The 19,527-nt window shown below is 33.1% G+C and overlaps 1 pseudogene; it reads right to left on the bottom strand.

Annotated features, from left to right (window-relative positions):
• Positions 1-5,149: 5,149 nt before the first annotated feature.
• LOC123701996 lies at positions 5,150-17,881 on the bottom strand (annotated as a pseudogene).
• Positions 17,882-19,527: the final 1,646 nt, after the last annotated feature.

Consider the following 19,527-nt stretch of genomic DNA (forward strand, 5'->3'; position numbering starts at 1 on the left):
TGTTATTGTCAGTAGGTATCACCAGTTTCACATTAGTGCCTTACAAATATTATAGTAAAATTGTCTAAAAAAATACGTTTTTATGCACAATTGATATGTTAAAACACGTACTATTTATTGTGTGTTTACGTATCGTCAAGAATTTCATTATTATTTTTCCAATCTTATCAATTCCAGAGATTATCCCGTCCAAACAAATCTTTATCGTGATATATGAGAGAATATTTTTTTTAATCATATAAAATTATAAACATTAGATTTAATATAAATAGAGAATTTTTTTTTTGTGTGGTGTCTCTCAATGTTAGCCAGAAGGGCTTCTACATTTTAACGCGAACACGTGGGTGAACTGAAGGTTCACCCTGGTAGCGACATGTGCAAGGGACCCCTTGACGGGAATCTCGAACCTCGGCTTGGGCTGTCGCTTGAGTGGAGGAGGCCAGAAGGGCCCTAGTCGGACGGGGGAAATTTTGTGCTGTCGTCGCCTGATATGAAAAATGCTTTCTAATTATAATTATTACTATGCATAAAATTTTATGTTTCAGTTAAACTATGTATGCTAACTATGTATATGTATAATCAATATAAATCGAATATTCAAGATAGCCAAATCAAATGGACCTCTTTTATTAAGTAAACCTACATGTATGTAATGTACAATACATTTATTGATATTTATTTATTATACATTTTATTTTAGTTCAAAGTAAAATTTTAAAGTCTGTAATGCATTATGCACCCATAAATGTAATCCTTCCAAATTTTCGAATTGTCTGGCAGAAATCGCTTACAGCGATAAGACCGCACTCTATACATGTTATTTATTACTTGTATAGCTCTTAGTTTATTATCCTGTATTTAGTGTGCAATAAAGAATAAAGAATTTAATTCATTCATGTATTCAAAGATCATTCACTCATCGTGATGGCCAATCCAAATAAGAGTGGGAAGATATCACAATATGTCGAACTTTTTGAAGTAAAACTTCTTTAGGCGCGTTGAGAGAAAAATTTCAAGGTCGCGTCATGGCAATATCATCACGTCGTGGAGTAAGGCAACGATTTTGGTATATTTGAATCTTGCCAAAGAAATTTCACTTCTGAAACGTGTGCTCGGCACACACGCTCTTTTGTTTCTTGGTCATGCCGGTCTAATTACAATTTACAATGTTTTCCTTCACCGATTGGTGATATAATTAATGTATAGATAAATAGTTATATACGTATAATTATATTATTATAAACAGTGCCATTCTTATATTATAATGTAGAAATAAATGTGTTATATACAAAAACATTTATTTATTTCAACACCCATACAAACTCAAACTCAAACTCAAACATTCATTTATTCAATTAGACTACTATTTAGTAGCACTTTCGAATCGTCATTACATAATTATTTTAACATTTACCACCGATTCGGAAAGCAGTGATCTATGGAGAAGAATCGGCAAGAAACTCCATAGTTGCTCTTTTAAAATCATGTAAATATTACAATATATGAAACTTATATCTAACTACATAATACATCATAATATGCCAATGAACTGTCTTGTGGTTTTTACGCGACAACCCTCCATGGGTTTTTATCGTCCATATATTCCTGAATATTGTAGTACGCTCTCTGAACTAATACATTTTTTATATAAGTTTTAAATTTAGAACTACTAAACTCTTTAATATTGTGAGGAATTCTATTGTAAAAGCGTATACCTTGACCCATAAATGAATTTTTAACTTTAGCTAATCGGAAAAATGGCATTTCAATTCTATTCCTGTTCCTTGTGCCATAATCGTGTCTATCTCCTACTCTTGTGTGTAAGTCGGCGTTTTTGTGTACATGCAAAATATTATTAAATATATACTGTGATGGTACAGTAAGGATACCAGTATTCTTAAAATGATCTCTTAGTGAATCCCGAGCACGTAAATTATATATAGAGCGAATGGCTCTTTTCTGTAAGATAAATATAGTTTCTATATCTGCAGCCCTGCCCCACAGTAGAATTCCATAGGACATAATGCTATGAAAGTAGCTGAAATAAACCAGTCTAGCCGTATCTTCATCGGTGAGTTGCCTTATTTTTCGGACTGCATATGCAGCTGAACTGAGCTTACCTGCAGCGGTGTTGACATGGGCTCCCCACTGTAGTTTCTCGTCCAATGTTAACCCTAGAAATACAGTAGACAACACAGTACAGTACACAAACTCTCTAAAGTCATTTTTTAATTAAAAATTGAATTATTGTAATTGAAACAAAATATAACTTTTAGTTATTGAGTACACATTTGCTAAAACACATAGAAACAGTGATAAAGCATAAGCGTAGCAAGCGCAGTTACCTGTAAAGTGTATCCGGGTGTGAGAAACCCGAGGTAGTTCAGGACGTTAGCTGAAAAGTGCAAGGTACGATTTTTTATTATTATTATTTGAATCGTTTTGTTTTGTATTTTGGAATAATTATGGTAAGTAGTAATGATTGTTATATTTTTAGCACTTATAGAAAATTTAAAATAGTTGAAGTACATGGAGGAACTGTTTCACTAATTCGAAGACATTTTGCAGATTAATGTGGATGTAGAATATGTATGCATTTCTTGTATGTATGCTTTTTTAAGATAACATACAAACTATTTTAAAATGATAAACATTTCTGATTATTTCATATTCAGTTTCATCTATGTTATGTACATTATCAAGATTCAGAAATGAGAAAAATAGATACATATTAATTACTGGTCTTAAATAATTACGAGAATTAACTTAAAACAACAAATCTTCGAATACTAAATTTAAAATAACGAAAAGAAAATACTTCATAGCAACAATGGATAGATGGCGTTGAATATCCAAAACTAAAATAAATAGAACTTCTATCAGAGATGTCAATAATAGACTCCCCACTCTAATCTCTAAGTTTTTAAACTAAACATATACAAAATATGTACTTGAATCTCTAAGTACCCCCTATAGAGTTTATCTTAATTCCATAATCTATTCTCTCACCTTTCGACGTTATCTATGATAATCTTATCCGCCCGTGTTTTTAGTCAAAAGTGAAATTGTTTTTGTTTACATAACATTGCATCATGACGGAAACTATATGAAAAATAAAATATAGTTTGAAAAACTAATAAACACGCTTTCAAGATAGATACTTACAACTAAAAAGTAGAAAACACGGATAGGTGTGAAATAGTTCTGTTTGCAGATGATACCTCATTAATTTTTAATGTGGATAGGCATGACCCAAATGTTGACGAAGTGTACAGTGCTCTTTTACACATAACTGAATGGTTTACTGCCAATAATTTATTATTAAATGCCAAAAAAACCACTTGTGTTAAATTTTTACTTCCTAATGTAAAAAAGTTGAACAGAGATATTACCTTGAACGGGGAGGTATTGCATCCTACTGAGTCTACTGTATTTCTAGGGTTAACATTAGATGAGAAACTACAGTGGGGAGCCCATGTCAACACCACTGCAAGTAAGCTCAGTTCAGCTGCATATGCAGTCCGAAAAATAAGGCATCTCACCGATGAAGATACGGCTAGATTGGTTTATTTCAGCTACTTTCATAGCATTATGTCCTATAGAATTCTACTGTGGGGCAAGGCTGCAGATATAGAAACTATATTTATCTTACAGAAAAGAGCCATTCGCTCTATATATAATTTACGTGCTCGGGACTCACTAAGAGATCATTTTAAGAATACTGGTATCCTTACTGTACCATCACAGTATATATTTAATAATATTTTGCATGTTCACAAAAACGCCGACTTACACACAAGAGTATTAGATAGACACGATTATGGCACAAGGAACAGGAATAGAATTGAAATGCCATTTTTCCGATTAGCTAAAGTTAAAAATTCATTTATGGGTCAAGGTATACGCTTATACAAAAGAATTCCTCTGTTTAGTAGTTCTAAATTTAAAACTTACATAAAAAATGTACTAGTTCAGAGAGCGTACTACAGTATTCAGGAATATATGGACGATAAAGACCCATGTAGGGTTGTCGCGTAAAAACCACAGGACAGTTCTTTGGCATATTATGTATAAGTTAGATATAAGTTACATATTATGTAATATTGACATGATTTTAAAAGAGCAACTATGGAGTTTCTTGCCGATTCTTCTCCATAGATACTGCTTTCCGAATCGGTGGTAAATGTTAAAAATACTTATGTAATGACGATTCGAAAGTGCTACTAAATAGTAGTCTAATTGAATAAATGAATGTTTGAGTTTGAGTTTGAGTTTGAAACTAATGATTAATCTATGAATCAAGCAATAGCCAATATATTGTATTTTTGTGAAAGAAGCGTGGGGCGCTTTTCATGAACTGACTATACCTACAAGGCACACCACGCTTTTTTCACAAATATACTATGTATTGGTTATTGCTTGATTCCTATATTACGAATTTTTGTAGGTTCAATGATTAGTAAATATATGGGAAAGTAGCTAGAAGGTAAAAAGTATATTTCAGTGAAAAATCAGTTTTTTTGTGAAAATATCGATTTTTTGTGAAAAATCGCTTTTTGTATGTTGACTGGTCAGTAAGTATATGCGAAACTAGCTAGAAGGTAGAAAAGTGTCCTTTTCGATTTTTCGTGGAAAATCGGTATTTTGTGAAAATATCGTTTTTTTGTGAAAAGTCGCTTTTTTGTAAGTTCAATGGTCAGTAAATGTATGGGATGATGGGTTTTGACTTAGGTATGTATTGATTTCTATTTAGGAGTTGATGAATTCTCCACGTGTGGTAAATCCTGATATAAAACTTCTACAAAAAGGTAACCGAAATTTCTACTATTTGAAATTTACTAGGTACTTTATCTACTGATAAAATGATTAAAATAATGTATTATCAGATTGTCCTTCGTGTTTTTTTTTTCTAATATACCTAGTTACAATTATTCCATCATGAAAATTAATTTATGGAGGTATCAGTACTATAAAAAACCTGTGGGGAATAATCATAAAAAATATGTTTACTAAAATTAAACTAAAGAATAATGAGTACAAAATTTATTAATAATTTCTACAAATATAACAACAACAGTAACAAAACAACACAATACCACAAGAAACCAATTCAAAGCGTAATTTTATTTTTCTTTTTCCATATTATTATATGTTTTAAAGTTTAAAGTGAGTGATGTTTGATAACATCAGCGTAGTAGTGAGCGGAGGCGCGCGGCGTGCGCGAGCGAAGCGGGTCCGAGAAGTCCACGCGTACTATGCCGAATCTAGACCTGGAAATGTAATATAGTATTAGAGTTGAATATAACTTGAATCAGAAAATTTAGGTTATTATGTATTATTATGTATCCCGGCGGGTTCAATGTGTATTGCGCTTAAATAATGAGGGTAAAAACAAATCAGACTTACGTATAACCGCTATTCCATTCATAATTGTCAATGAGTGACCACGCGGTGTAGCCGGTCACGTTCACATCATCCTCTGTGATTGCTAGCAGCACCTGCAATAATATATTTTACATTCAGTTATACAGTAACAGTAACAATAAGAGTAAGAGCAAAAGACGTAACAGAAAAAGTAACATAGCAGCAACAGTAAGAAAATAAAGATTTTTTTTTATATAATTCTGACCTGTTCCAAATGGTCCTTGTAGTACTGTATGCGTGTGACGTCATCCAGCTCGTCGCTGGCGGTGGAGAAGCCGTTCTCCGCGATGATGATCTCCCAGTCTCCGAACTGCTCCTTGATCAGGTTTAACTGCGCGCGGAGACCGGGGGGATTGCTCTGGGAATGGTAATAATTGGTGTTCAAATATGTGATAATGTTTAGAAAAAGCTATAATTCTTCATCAATGAGTCAATGTAGAAATCTCATCGAAACACGCTCTAATCACGCTAAAATCTAGATAAAATCATGCTCAAATTTCGATTAAATAAAGCAGAGGACAAAACAGTAAATTTTGTGATAAGCTGAATAATTATGTTTCACGCGTGAATATATACTGGGGATGCCTTACTTAGATGTGTAGTAGTGTGTTGTGCCTGGTGTCTATAAATATTACAGGACAATTTTCACACACAGCACGATCTGATCTCATACTAAGCTTTCGCTTGTGTTATGGAAACCAGATGGCTGATAAACATACTTACATATATAATTTTAAATAGTTAAAAATATACTCTATCTAATGTCACCACCAGCCACTCCACACCGGCTGGCCAGCTCGCGTCCCAGCTCCACTTGCAAGTCAACTCGCCCGTTGGTCGGCCACGTGAGTGTATACAGTTGTTGTGTGTTGTGCCTGGTGTCTGTGTGATGTAACTTACCACCAACCACTCCACACCGGATGACCAGCTCGCGTCTGGCACCAGTTCCACTTGTAAGTCAACTTGCCCGTTGGTCGGCCACGTGAGGGTGCTGTTCGCACGAGCGGCAAGCACTAGGCGAGATGTGTAGTAGTTTATGCCGTAGTAGTCTGCGGTACCTGAGATATATAATACAATTTATATTATATAACGTCTTATAATTAAACTTTAAGTTTTTATACGCTTCAAATGCACGGAGATTGCTTTCTAATAGAGATAGATTGCGAGGGATATAAGAGATTGAGATATATACTTAAGTCAAAAATGGGAATAAAGTTGGAGAAGGCCATAAGCATTGAATGACATTAAGTAAGTATTTTACTGTAATTTGATGTGAGCAAAACTGTTGGCGGAAATCTTGTATTTATTATCTTTATTAAGGTAAAGGCTCCTAATACGGCGGTAGTCAAAATCGCTTCCTAATACGGTGGTATTTCTATTTTCGAGTTTTATTCCTGTTTTATTAATTTTAAGTACACCAAAACGTAAACTATTTATTACAAATTTATTACTCCATGACTTAACTAACGTTTGCAAGTATAGCACATAGACAACACAACAAGATCAATCAATCTGTGTAACGGCATCGACATGAGAGGTGTTTCCATACAAACGCGAAACAATAAAAGTAAGTACACTAATATTTATAAACTAAGTTTTTCGTATTAATAAGCCATTCAAGTTTGTATATGTATTGTTTATTGCATTTTCCTACTATTATACTCACTATTTAAATAGCTTGTTTCATATTTGTAAGTCATTTTCTACCCAAAAAATTAGAAATAAAATACCGCCGTAATACGATACAAATTTTATAGATTAATCCTAATACGGTGGCATAACTCCGAAATAGGAAAAATACTGGGCATGTTTAATTGTTTATAACTTTCATTTTATTTACTTATTGAATTAATTCCAAGATTAGTTGAAATAATTATTAATCTGATAAATTAGAAACCATATTCTGCGGTATGTGTTCTTAATTACAAATCCAGTTAAATATGAAAACGGTTGAGTACAAAATGTTTGTTTCTTAGAAGGGGTAAAAATAGGAAGGTGTATTTTAATGTATCACAAATCATTTATTTTGTATAACTGTTGATTTGAGTTTTACACATCTGAGCCAAAAAACTGTTATCATTTGATTAAGCATTTACATTCTCTTGTTAATCGAATTTTTGATGGGTCAGAATTAGGATTATTAAAAACACGAGTAGTTTTCCTATTACGGTGGTAGATATTTCCAGGTTACTCTGTATTAGGTTATATGATCTCCTATTACGGCCCTATTCATAGAACTTAAAATTACCAGATTTAGGGTTGCGTAAATAAATAAGAAGTTTTGTGTCTTTTTTTGTGGATTCTTATTTGATATGCGTGTTTTTTTTTTTCGATAAAACTAAAAACATAAATAAAACACATTAAAAGTGAATCAACGTAATCAAACCAATGGTCAATGAATAAAAAACTTACAATTTACTTTACTAACACATTCCTATTATTTAACAAATATTATTTGTACGGAACTTCAAAGAATATAATTTCTGACCCTCCGTATTAGGAGCCGCCTACCGCAGTATTAGGCTCTGACCAAAATCATACCTCCGTATTAGGGAAAATCGACTTGACTATTTAAATATTTTTTTAAAATAAGAAATATCATGAAAATAAACATAGACTGAACAGCAATACAAAATTTAAGTTCCACTTTTAACGATAAAGTGGTTTGGCACCTTTAGAAAGAATTAAAAATGCTTATTTTTGATACTTACTTTCAAATGTTGCGAAATACCTCCGTATTAGGTGCTTTTACCTTACCTTTAATAAATTCGATTTCTTCAGAAGTGAAGCCAGGCAATCGAGATGTAACGTAGCCTTCCTTCTCACTCTTCTCTGCGATTAAAGACTCAATGCTGGGCGGCCACCCACCCGATTCAGAGTATATGGGGTGAGAGTATAAGAAGCCCTGTATTAACAAACATAGTTTTTATAACGTGTATAAGAAATATAAGATCATGATTAATTATGACTTCATATTTAATTCGGACAATATTCAAAGCAAAACTAAGTGAAATGGGTTACTGAACATCTGGGGGGTAACAGGCACCTCTTATAGCAAGCTTATTATCTAATATATATAAATCTCGTGTCACAATGTTTGTCCTCAATAGACTCCTAAACCACTTAACCGATTATAATAAAATTCGCACACCATGTACAGTTCGATCCAACTTGAGAGATAGGATAGTTTAAACATGTAGAAAGCACGGGCGAAGCCGGGGCGGACCACTAGTCTTAATATATATAAATCTCGTGTCACAATGTTTGTCCTCAATGGACTCCTAAATCAATAAACCGATTATAATAAAATTCGCACACCATGTGCAGTTCGATCCAACTTGAGAGATAGGATAGTTTAAACACGTAGGTACCACGGGCGAAGCCGGGGCGGACCACTAGTAATATTACTATGTCTTTTCGTATCGTGACACCCTTAACGCAAGCTTGTCGCAGCCTTAAACCGATTTTGTTTTTTTAGCAATTTTGATGACGTCACTCGAAATAGTTCACTCAATTATCTTTTTGACAATTTGACAGTTAGCAGATAATATTAGAACTGCTAAATTAAGATAACTGCATCGGCTTGTTCGAAGAAAAGACTCTTATGCCATATTTTATTTTCTGATTGTAATACTTACAAGTTGTCTCGCGAGGAATGTGAGGTCTTCGTGTTCAGAAGAATATGGTGCGTACCACACGTGATTGTTTACTATACCCACTTTACCTGCAAATCGAATATTATTTAACTGTTTTTATAAGGATACTTTAAAATAATACAAAATTTCCGAATGTTTTATGTATATTATGTTGCATTGGGCGAAAAAATAGTTCAAAACGCCGTGTAGTCACAGTAAAAAAACGAACGATGAAATTCGTGTTGTGGCATTATTAAATGCTTACTACAATCAGAGAAAAATTACAGCCAAATTCATGCTGTGTCCGTCATGCTGTTCAAACTTAACGCGTTGTGGAAATTAAAAAAAAAACCATGACGCCTTCTTAAGAACGCGAATAAAGTCAAATCACCAATCAACATTTAGTTGATACGTGTAATATTCAAGACCAAATATAAAAAATAAAATATATGTAAAACTTGATGATATTTTCGATTATACTGTCAGATCAAAAACATAAAATATTGAAATTGACTCGATAGAAAAAATTCACGAAGTTACCTCTAAATTTCACACTTTTACGTTTTTTACTTGACATGGTAATGCCTATTATGTTCTTTTTTTCATAAACAATTATATTGAAACATTTGTGAGAACTTTGTCCGACCACTTTTTTGTAATTACTTATAGTTTTGGTTTAATCACGATAAAACACTTTTGGCGCTTACTATATTTTTAATTACGCAAGAAATCATCTTGCATCGCACGTTCCAGGAGCTAAAAACATAATTCTATTTCATACATCAGACGCTATCGCTCCGTTGAGACGAGTAGACCATGCTCAAATTGCTGTGCCGCGCGCCGATTTTTTAATAATATTGTTTCAATATTGTTTTTTTGAAAATGGTACACAACAAAAGAACATTGAAACTTCAGAAACGAGAACTAAAAGAGATTCATATTTAAATGATATCTAACTAATTTTCGAAGATAAGTTAATATAGTATTGTAATCATATTATTAATAAATAATTATTAGTTATTTATAATAAATAATAAATTATTATTTATTAATATGTATTAATAAAAAATACGACTTTCGATTCATTTCAGAAACTTTATGCAGGTGAGTTTAGATATTACATATTATATATATATATACATTATATGGATACAAATATTTCATTCATAGTGTTACATCAATAAAATCAAGAAAGATTTATGGTATATTTTTTTATGAATTATTATATTATTACTTATTACCATTACTACTATGATTACCTACTACCTATTTGTAGATTCCTATGGTTGTTCCAGTAAATAACGTAAATAGGTTGTGAATAGTAGGTATATATAATATAATATATTCACAATCTGTATTACTAATCACTGGTGCAGTGATGAGTGAACTCCCATAAATAATTATTATAATCCATACTTATATTATAAATGCGAAAGTAACTGTCTGTCTGTCTGTTACTCAATCACGCCTAAACTACTGAACCAATTTGCATGAAATTTGGTATGGAGATATTTTGATACCCGAGAAAGGACATAGGCTACCTTTTATTGCGAAATATGTACCACGGGCGAAGCCGGGGCGGACCTCTAGTAAATTATAAAGTTATACCTGCTCATTATTTGAAATCTATCGTAAAATTAGTGTCAATAAAATTTCGTGTTTCGCGTTGTCACGTTATCACGTGTTTTTTCAATTCTTTTTTTATTGTATCCCTTGAAGTACAAGGATGGTTCTCATGTAGAGAAAACGTAAATATGTACGGGCGAAGCCGGGGCGGACCGCTAATTACAAATAAAATACATATCATTCACTAGCTTTCCGCCTGCGGCTTCGCCCGCGTTTTCAAAGAAAAACCCGCATAGTTCCCGTTTCCGTGGGATTTCCGGGATAAAACCTAGCCTATGTTACTCGTGGATAATGTAGCTTTCGAATGGTGAAAGAATTTTTAAAATCGGTCTAGTAGTTTATGAGCCTATTCATTACAATCAAACAAACAAACAAAGTTTTCCTCTTTATAATATTAGTGTATGTATAAATAATTATAAAGTTATACCTGCTCATTATTTGAAATCTATCGTAAAATTAGTGTCAATAAAATTTCGCGTTTCGCGTTGTCACGCTATCACGTGTTTTTTCAATTCTTTTTTTATTGTATCCCTTGAAGTACAAGGATGGTTCTCATGTAGAGAAAACGTAAATATGTACGGGCGAAGCCGGGGCGGACCGCTAGTTACAAATAAAATACATATCATTCACTAGCTTTCCGCCTGCGGCTTCGCCCGCGTTTTCAAAGAAAAACCCGCATAGTTCCCGTTCCCGTAGGATTTCCGGGATAAAACCTAGCCTATGTTACTCGTGGATAATGTAGCTTTCGAATGGTGAAAGAATTTTTAAAATCGGTCTAGTAGTTTATGAGCCTATTCATTACAATCAAACAAACAAACAAACAAAGTTTTCCTCTTTATAATATTAGTGTAGATTAGTGTAGACAAACACTATGAATAGGGTTGCCAACTTTTTTTACAAGAAATAAAGTACGTATATTCATAATTCATTATTCAGGTCTATGAAGATTATTAAACAGTATTTTAGCAAAACAAACATTATTTATTGTAGTGTGTGCCCTCTGACTAAATAAAAAAAATTGTGAGCGTCTAAATGTAACACATAATAATGTGTCTGCACTTTGATGCTGAAAACAGTCTTTTGTATAAGTACTTTTTTTTTGTTAAACAGTAAAAAGTATAATTTAGTGAAAAACAGTAGAATACTGTTTGGCAACCCTAAGTATGAATACACTCGCGAATGCAAATTCTGGTTTTGTGCGTGTTTCCACTTTCAACTATCAAGTGACGATTTATTTATTTGTTTTGTTTCGTAATTATTATGGTCAAATATTAATAACGAAACAAATTATTATGGACTCGATATTTTATTGTTTCACGGTAGTCGTCTTGTCGTTTGCTCAAGAACGTGAAATTGAATGATAATTATTTTTTTTTTATAAAGTCAAAACCATTTTCTTTCAAATAAAAACTTGTTTTTATTGAAAACAAAAATCAGAGTGTTGCTAGGAATAAGTATAACATTAAATAGTAATGTTAGGATATCGAAACATTTTTGTATAGGCCTGAACGTTATAGTGGAAACGCGCTCTAAGATCTGAGTAATATACATGTCGTGGCCATATCGTAGATTTGCTCATTTCATGAAATGGCCAATTTAGTTTGGCCAGATCGTTAAATTGCCAACGTTTCACGATTTGGTCATCCACATTTGGCCAGATCGTCGATCTGGCCAAATGTTGGGATGGCCATTTCACGAAGTTCGACCATTTTTGTTAAAGCGATTCGCTTCTGGTACTCGCCGGCCGCTGCCGCGGCACGCTCGCTTTGCTCGCTCGGCTCGTGCGTTCTTTATTAAAGTCTAACCTAACCTATATTTTATACGTTCTGGCCAAATGTCGATGACCAAATCGTGAAACGTTGACGATTTAACGATCTGACCAAACTATGTTGGCCATTTCATGAAATGAGCAAATCTACAATATGACCACGACATACACACCACTAGATATGCAAATATTTCTTCAAGCTAATTTACCTTGTACTAATATTATACTAATGTTGTACTAATATTGTAAATGTGAAAGTAACTCTGTCTGTCTGTCTGTTACTCAATCACTCCTACTGAACCAATTTGCATGTAATTTGGTATAGAGATATTTTGATACCCGAGAAAGGACATAGGATAGGTTTTATCCCGGAAATCCCACGGGAACGGGAATTATGCGGGTTTTTCTTTGACTGCGCGGGCGATGCCGCGGGCGGAAAGCTAGTATATAATAAATATAATATAAACACAACAATATAACATTCATTCAAATCATACAAACAAACAGACATAAACACACAGGCAGAATTTTTTTACGGATTCGTGCTCTATACTGTTTCCCTAATATTGTTTTTTTGAATATATTACATACATACTTACACTTTTTTACTGTTTTATTATATACGTATAGATTATCATCAATAATTATAAATAAAAAATAATAATAAATTATCATATTACATAATTTGCCATGATTTCAACTTCACTGTTTTATATAATTATTTCATTAATATACTAACTACCGAAAATACGCGTAGAACGAGCGAAGAATATTGTGTTTAATTTAGCGTCCGATGAACTTTACGTAAGTACGATGAGCCGGGTGCGGAGTGTATGATGGAAGAAAGATTGCGCGCGGCATGGCGCGCTAGGGCGGGGCCCATAACTTTAGAAATTCTCTGCCTTTATGCCCACTCTTAACATTAACTTCTAAACATTAACTGACCATCACAAAGACAAATATTTTTTGACAAATGAGTTTATTGTCATACAAAATATTCCTTTATATTTCATGTAGTAAGTAAATGTCTAAATGTATTTTCCTTCTTTCTTCTAACATTCCCAAATCTTTCATATCCTTACTTACCATTAAACTTCGCCCTGAATTCCTCATCGTAAATCCTATACGCCGTCGCATGGGCAACCATAAGGTTTTTAGCGCATATATAATTGCCTATCCCTGGGCTAACTATTCCTGGAGCCAGGTCACCAGTCTCATAAGCCGCATCGCAAATAACTACAGGTTCGTTGAAGGTAGTCCAGGTTTGGACTCTATCACCAAATAGGGTATAGGCCACACGGGAGTAGTCGCCAAACCATTCCGCTACGAGAGGGTTGGTGAAGCCGCCTGCAAGGAGGTTTTTAACTAAGTAAAAAATGATTTATGAATACAAAGATGCATTTTATATCTATTTAACTGCTTTTCCGTTACCATCGAAGATAATTTTTTAGACAAATGTTAAGTTCCAGGATAATTTCTAATTATTTACTAATATATTACACTAATTTCTACATATAACACACTCTCTCACACACACACACACACACACACACACACACACACACACACACACACACACACACACACACACACATTCACACACACTCACATACACACACATACTTGTTGTTGTTCGGGTTGAAATTTGCTATTTAATTATAATAATCAATTCCCATTTGTATAGTTTTAAGTAATTTAAACACTATATCTATATTTCTTTGTTTTTGTCACTTACGTTGTTCGGATAATGGTGTACCTTGTTATTGGCGTACTTTATTATTAATTACTCTTTATTGTATTATAAGCTGTAAGGTACCTTTTATAAATAAAATAAATAAAATAAATAAGGTATTTTTTTTATTTGTTATTCCTTTGATTTAGCATTGTTTCTGTTGGTTGCTATTTCGTTCTGTATGTTTTAAGGTTTTGCCTTAGATTAAGGATTGGTCTCCGCGCGCGCGCTACGACTAGATACCGCTCCACCTAAAAACAATAGCTCCGTGAGTGCGGCAACTCAGTTCTGTAGTGTGTGTAAGGCAATTTGTAAGGACGCTAGTGTGTGTGAAGAATTGTACTGCCAACTACATAAATTTTACCCCATAAATGGGAAATGGGCTATCTTGGAAAGAAGTTTGAAAAATATTTTTATTTCATTTTGGCCTTGCCGGGAATCGAACCCATGAACATGTGACTCAAATCCACTTGCGATGCCATTATACTATCACAAAGGTTTTTAAAAGTAAAAAAGCGGTAATAAAAAAAATAACATATTATATGAGTCAGTTAAACAAGGTTAAACAGAAATAAATTATTGTTATTATCATTTTTTTTATAATATGCGTTAGTAATAGTATTGAAAAAAAAAACATTATGAATAAAATAAGTTCAAATTAAAAGTGTGTTTTTGGGATATGCAGTACGGCAACACTAAATGGCGTCGTATTTTCGTAAACAACATTTTCAAAGTACAGGTGAAATATTGAATAATACGATTATTCCTGATGGTACGTGATCCCAGTGTCTTTCTTATTATTTTTTGTATTTTTTTTAAAGAGTTTTATGGCACAAACAGGCATTTTACTTCAGGTTTTGTCCATAATCCTCAGAAACTATCGGTACGCCCTCTCCACACAATGCTTGTGACACGACTGGCTCGGGTACGCCGATTTCGGCGTACTTTTAGTTGCCGCATTTTTCGAGTACGCCGGCGGTATCTAGTCGTAGCGCGCGCGGAGACCAATCCATAATCTAAGGGTTTTGCATTATATTTTTTTGTCTATGTATTTTAACTATTTTGATTTTTGATCCTGTAGTATCTAGTATGGACAGTCAAATTATATATTTATTTATTTTATATCTAAATGAAATCACCTAGATCCTGCAGGTTCTGTGGTAAGTCCCAGTGGAAGAGCGTGATCATGGGTTCGATGCCGTTCGCTAACAAACCGTCGATCAGATTGTTGTAGTATCGGGCACCATCTTCGCTTATTTTATTGGCAAAACCATTGGGCAGAAGACGTGTCCATGATAAGGAAAATCTATAAAATAAAAAATTGTGAATATTAGAAAATTATATCGCCCATTCCTTATTTAACTCATAATATGATGAACTTGCCACTTGCCACACTTGCCACTCTGCCATTTTAAATTCATGTCTTTGAGTATTTCAATTAAATTTAAAACTACCTATATTAAACGTTTATAGGTAAGTTAACATTTTTTTATTTAATAAAGAGTTTAATTAAGCTAAAATCTACCTATAAAAGTGCAGGCCCAAATCTTTAGCCAGCTGTATGTCTGTCTCCCAGAGGTGGTAGGAGTCGCAGGCGATGTCTCCGTTGGAACCATCCAGAATTTTATGTGGCTTATCGTGCGTGAATGTGTCCCATATGCTTGGGGTTTTATCTGAAAGTTATTAGTGAAAAATAATTTTAAGCTGGGTATTGTTGAAGTCAGACAAGTCCGTTAATATCAAAATAAAATGCAAAGGTTACCTATAGGGTGAAAGTATTCTTTTATTTAAGTATTATTTCATTAAAATAATAATAAAACAGACTGTGTGTCTGTCTATAACTTGTGTTTAAAATGTCTGTGTAAGTTGCCGTATTCTTGAATTTTTATGAAGTTAATACGTTTATTCGGTAAGTATGACAAGAGATAATTTATTTTTATAACCCGAAGTGCATGAAGAGATATCGTTAATCTCTTACTGGCGAATTACACCGGATTACGTATAAAAAAATATAGTATATTTTAGTGCAATGCACGTGCCGCCATAAATCATAGTATAAACATACCTACATGATAAATGCAATAAACTTCATTATCTCAATAGATATCTTTGAAGTGGCTTTATCACAAATTTAATAATAGCAATGTGTTTTATCGGATCTGTAAAAAGCGAGTTTATATTGCAAGTTCACGTGTGTGGTTGCATGTGTGTGAGTGGCTTACTAACTTGCTACTTTATGACATGCTTTAATAGCTTTTAAAATTCATATTGATTGAGATAGTTTTTAATCATCTCAATAGATGGCGTGGGGACGACCTTAGACAAAAAATATCGAAACGATAGGATAAATTAGATCGCTCTGGCGGGATCATGGGTGGCCGAAGGGTCAGGCGTCGCCCAGGTTGGGCGGAAGATGCGGGTTCAAATCCCGCCACGTGAAATATTTCGGTTTCCGAGAAGATGACTACCTAATTAATAGGATAGTAAATCTTTATTAATTATTACTTTACCAGCATACCTATTAAAAATATTTCTTTGTATTCTAAAAATAATCAGTTTCTGGATGTTATCGGTACACGATAATTTTAACAATGTGACTGTGAGATATCAAATGTATGAAAGCTATTTTTAGATTAATTTATGAATAATTAATGATACTATAATGAAATTATGAGTATAAGTGAACCATTTTAGATAAAAAAATAGGTATGAGACGATAGATAGGTATAAGAAAATTTATATGGAACATTTTATTTAAAAAAAAATGATAATTTAACATCACAATAGTATTAATTAATTTTTAGTTTTTAGTAGTAGGTAGCAGTCCTTCGGGAATCCGTTAATTTTACGCTATTGACGTTAATGAAATAACTAATAAATAGAAATAGAAATATACAGTTACAGTGTAATAAAAGCAACAATTGTTATTCACAAAAAAAAAAACAAATAAAAAAAAATGAACATCGATTCACCATTAGCGCGAAATATACTTAGCTCAACTTTTTATGACGTTACATAAAGCTGTATACTCACCGCTCACGTTCCAAGCGCCCTCGACCTGGTAGGCCGCAGTGGCCGCTCCGAACTTGAAGCCCGCTGGGAACTGCTTCGCTGAACATGTCAGCGTCAGTGCACTGGAACCAAATAAAACATCAAGAAACTGTATTTGTTCCCTGTGAAATAATTTGTTTTAGGTCGGCAACACCTTCACAAAGATTCTCGTGATTTGTGAAAGCTCATGGGCGATGGTGATCACTCATTACCGGGCAACCCTATAGTTTGTTTGCTCGATTTTTTATAAAACAATAAAAGTATCTATCACATAATATGAGGGTGAGACATTTTTTTTCGTTACTAATAAATTCGTTAGGTAATCTAATTTAATTTTTCAAACTCCTCACTAAGTATTAATTGAGAAAAAAATGTTATTAATTAATAAGTAATAATAAATTTTGAAACCCCATAAAGTTGAATTGGTCCATTACACGTAGCGTGCTAAATACCACCGATAGGGTTTAAAACAAGCACGGATTTGAAGAGCAAAAATTATTCGAGTTTTTCTAATTAAGGGCAACTTAAAATAAGGTATGATTCCTCCATTTATTATATCAAAAAATTCTTCACAGTTTGATAAAATACAAAAAATAAATAGTAAATCATTTACCTTATAACAAATGCTTGTATAAGAGCACGCATGTCGATTTTTTTAAACTCTAGTTATTAAAATTTAGGAGACTTCTTTGAAGAGACTGTGTTGGAAAGTAAATAGTGCTGATATAAATAAGAACTCTGTACTTTTATTGAAAACGAAAAACAATCGAGTAAGAGCATAGAGATAATATGTACTACGTACTAAATATTATCTCTATGAGTAAGAGTGATAAAATTTGGCGATAATAATGTTTGATTTCTATCTGATCGGAGACGTGAGTTACAACTTCTCTTCATATTATGTAGTATAAAACAAAGTCGCTTTCTTTGTCCCTATGTCCCTTTGTATGCTTAAATCTTTAAAACTGCGTAACAGATTTTGATGCGGTTTTTTTAATAGATAGATTCAAGAGGAAGGTTTTAGTTTATAATTTATTAGGTTTTAAACAAAGCGGGCGAAGCCGCGGGCGGTAAACTAGTTATAGTATAACTGAATGATGTATCGACAAAAAATATCTACTTGAAAATTTCTATACGCCAGGAAAATTTCTATACTTACGCCAGGAAAATTTCTATAAGACAGGAAAATTTCTATACGTCAGGAAAAATTCTATAAGCCAGGGAAATTTCTATAAGTCAGGAAAATTTCTATACGTCAGGAAAATTTCTATACGCCAGGAAAATTTCCATAAGTCAGGAAAATTTCTATTCGTCTGGAAAATTTCTATACGTGAGGAAAATTTCTCTTTGCCGCAAAAAATTCTATTAGTCAGGAAAAATCCATAGGTCGGGAAAATTACGATAAGTCAGGAAAAATGTCTATAAGTCAGGAAAATTCCATAAGACAGGAAAATTTCCATAAATCCGGAAAAAATCTATACGCCAGGAAAATTTCTATAAACAAGGAAAATTTCTATACGTGAGGAAAATTTCTCTTTGCCGCAAAATTATAATAATAAGCCAGGAAAATTTATATACGTCAGGAAAATTTCTATACGTCAGGAAAATTTCTCTTTGCCGCAAAATTATATAGACAAGGAAAATTTGTATAAGTCAGGAAAAATTATATACGCCAGGAAAATTTCTTTACTTCAGATAAAAATCTATAAGCCAGGAAAATTTCTCTTTGCCGCAAAAATTTCTATAAGTCACGAAAAATCCATAAGTCGGGAAAATGTCGATAAGACAAGAGAATTTCTATACGTCAGGAAAATTTCTCTTGTGGGGAAAATTTCTATAAGTCAGGAAAATCTCGATAAGCCAATAAAAAAGCCAATGATAAAATACGTATTTAAGGTGATAGAAACGATTCAACTATAAATTTATATTTAAACATGGTATGCATAATTGCATAATAAATAACCTTATATTTCGTGTTTCTCAGAAATAATTCAGAAGAAAACTTAATACAATGGTTCCGTGAGATGGGAGAGGATACGGAAGATTGCTCTAAACCGTTGATAGGCGATTGTGAAGGTAATATTATTATTTATTTAATTAAGTATTTGATTTGATATATAAATTAAAAAATTTAGTCAGAGAGTAATGTAAAAAGCAGTTTTAATCCTACTAATATTATAAATGCGAAAGTTTGTGAGGATCTGTGTGTGTGTGTGTGTGTGTGTTTGCTACTCTTTCACGCAAATACTACAGAGCCGATTACAATGAAATTTAGCACACATATAGAAAAG

Source organism: Colias croceus, chromosome 22, assembly GCF_905220415.1.
Source record: "Colias croceus chromosome 22, ilColCroc2.1".
In the NCBI taxonomy this organism is placed as follows: Eukaryota; Metazoa; Arthropoda; class Insecta; order Lepidoptera; family Pieridae; genus Colias; species Colias croceus.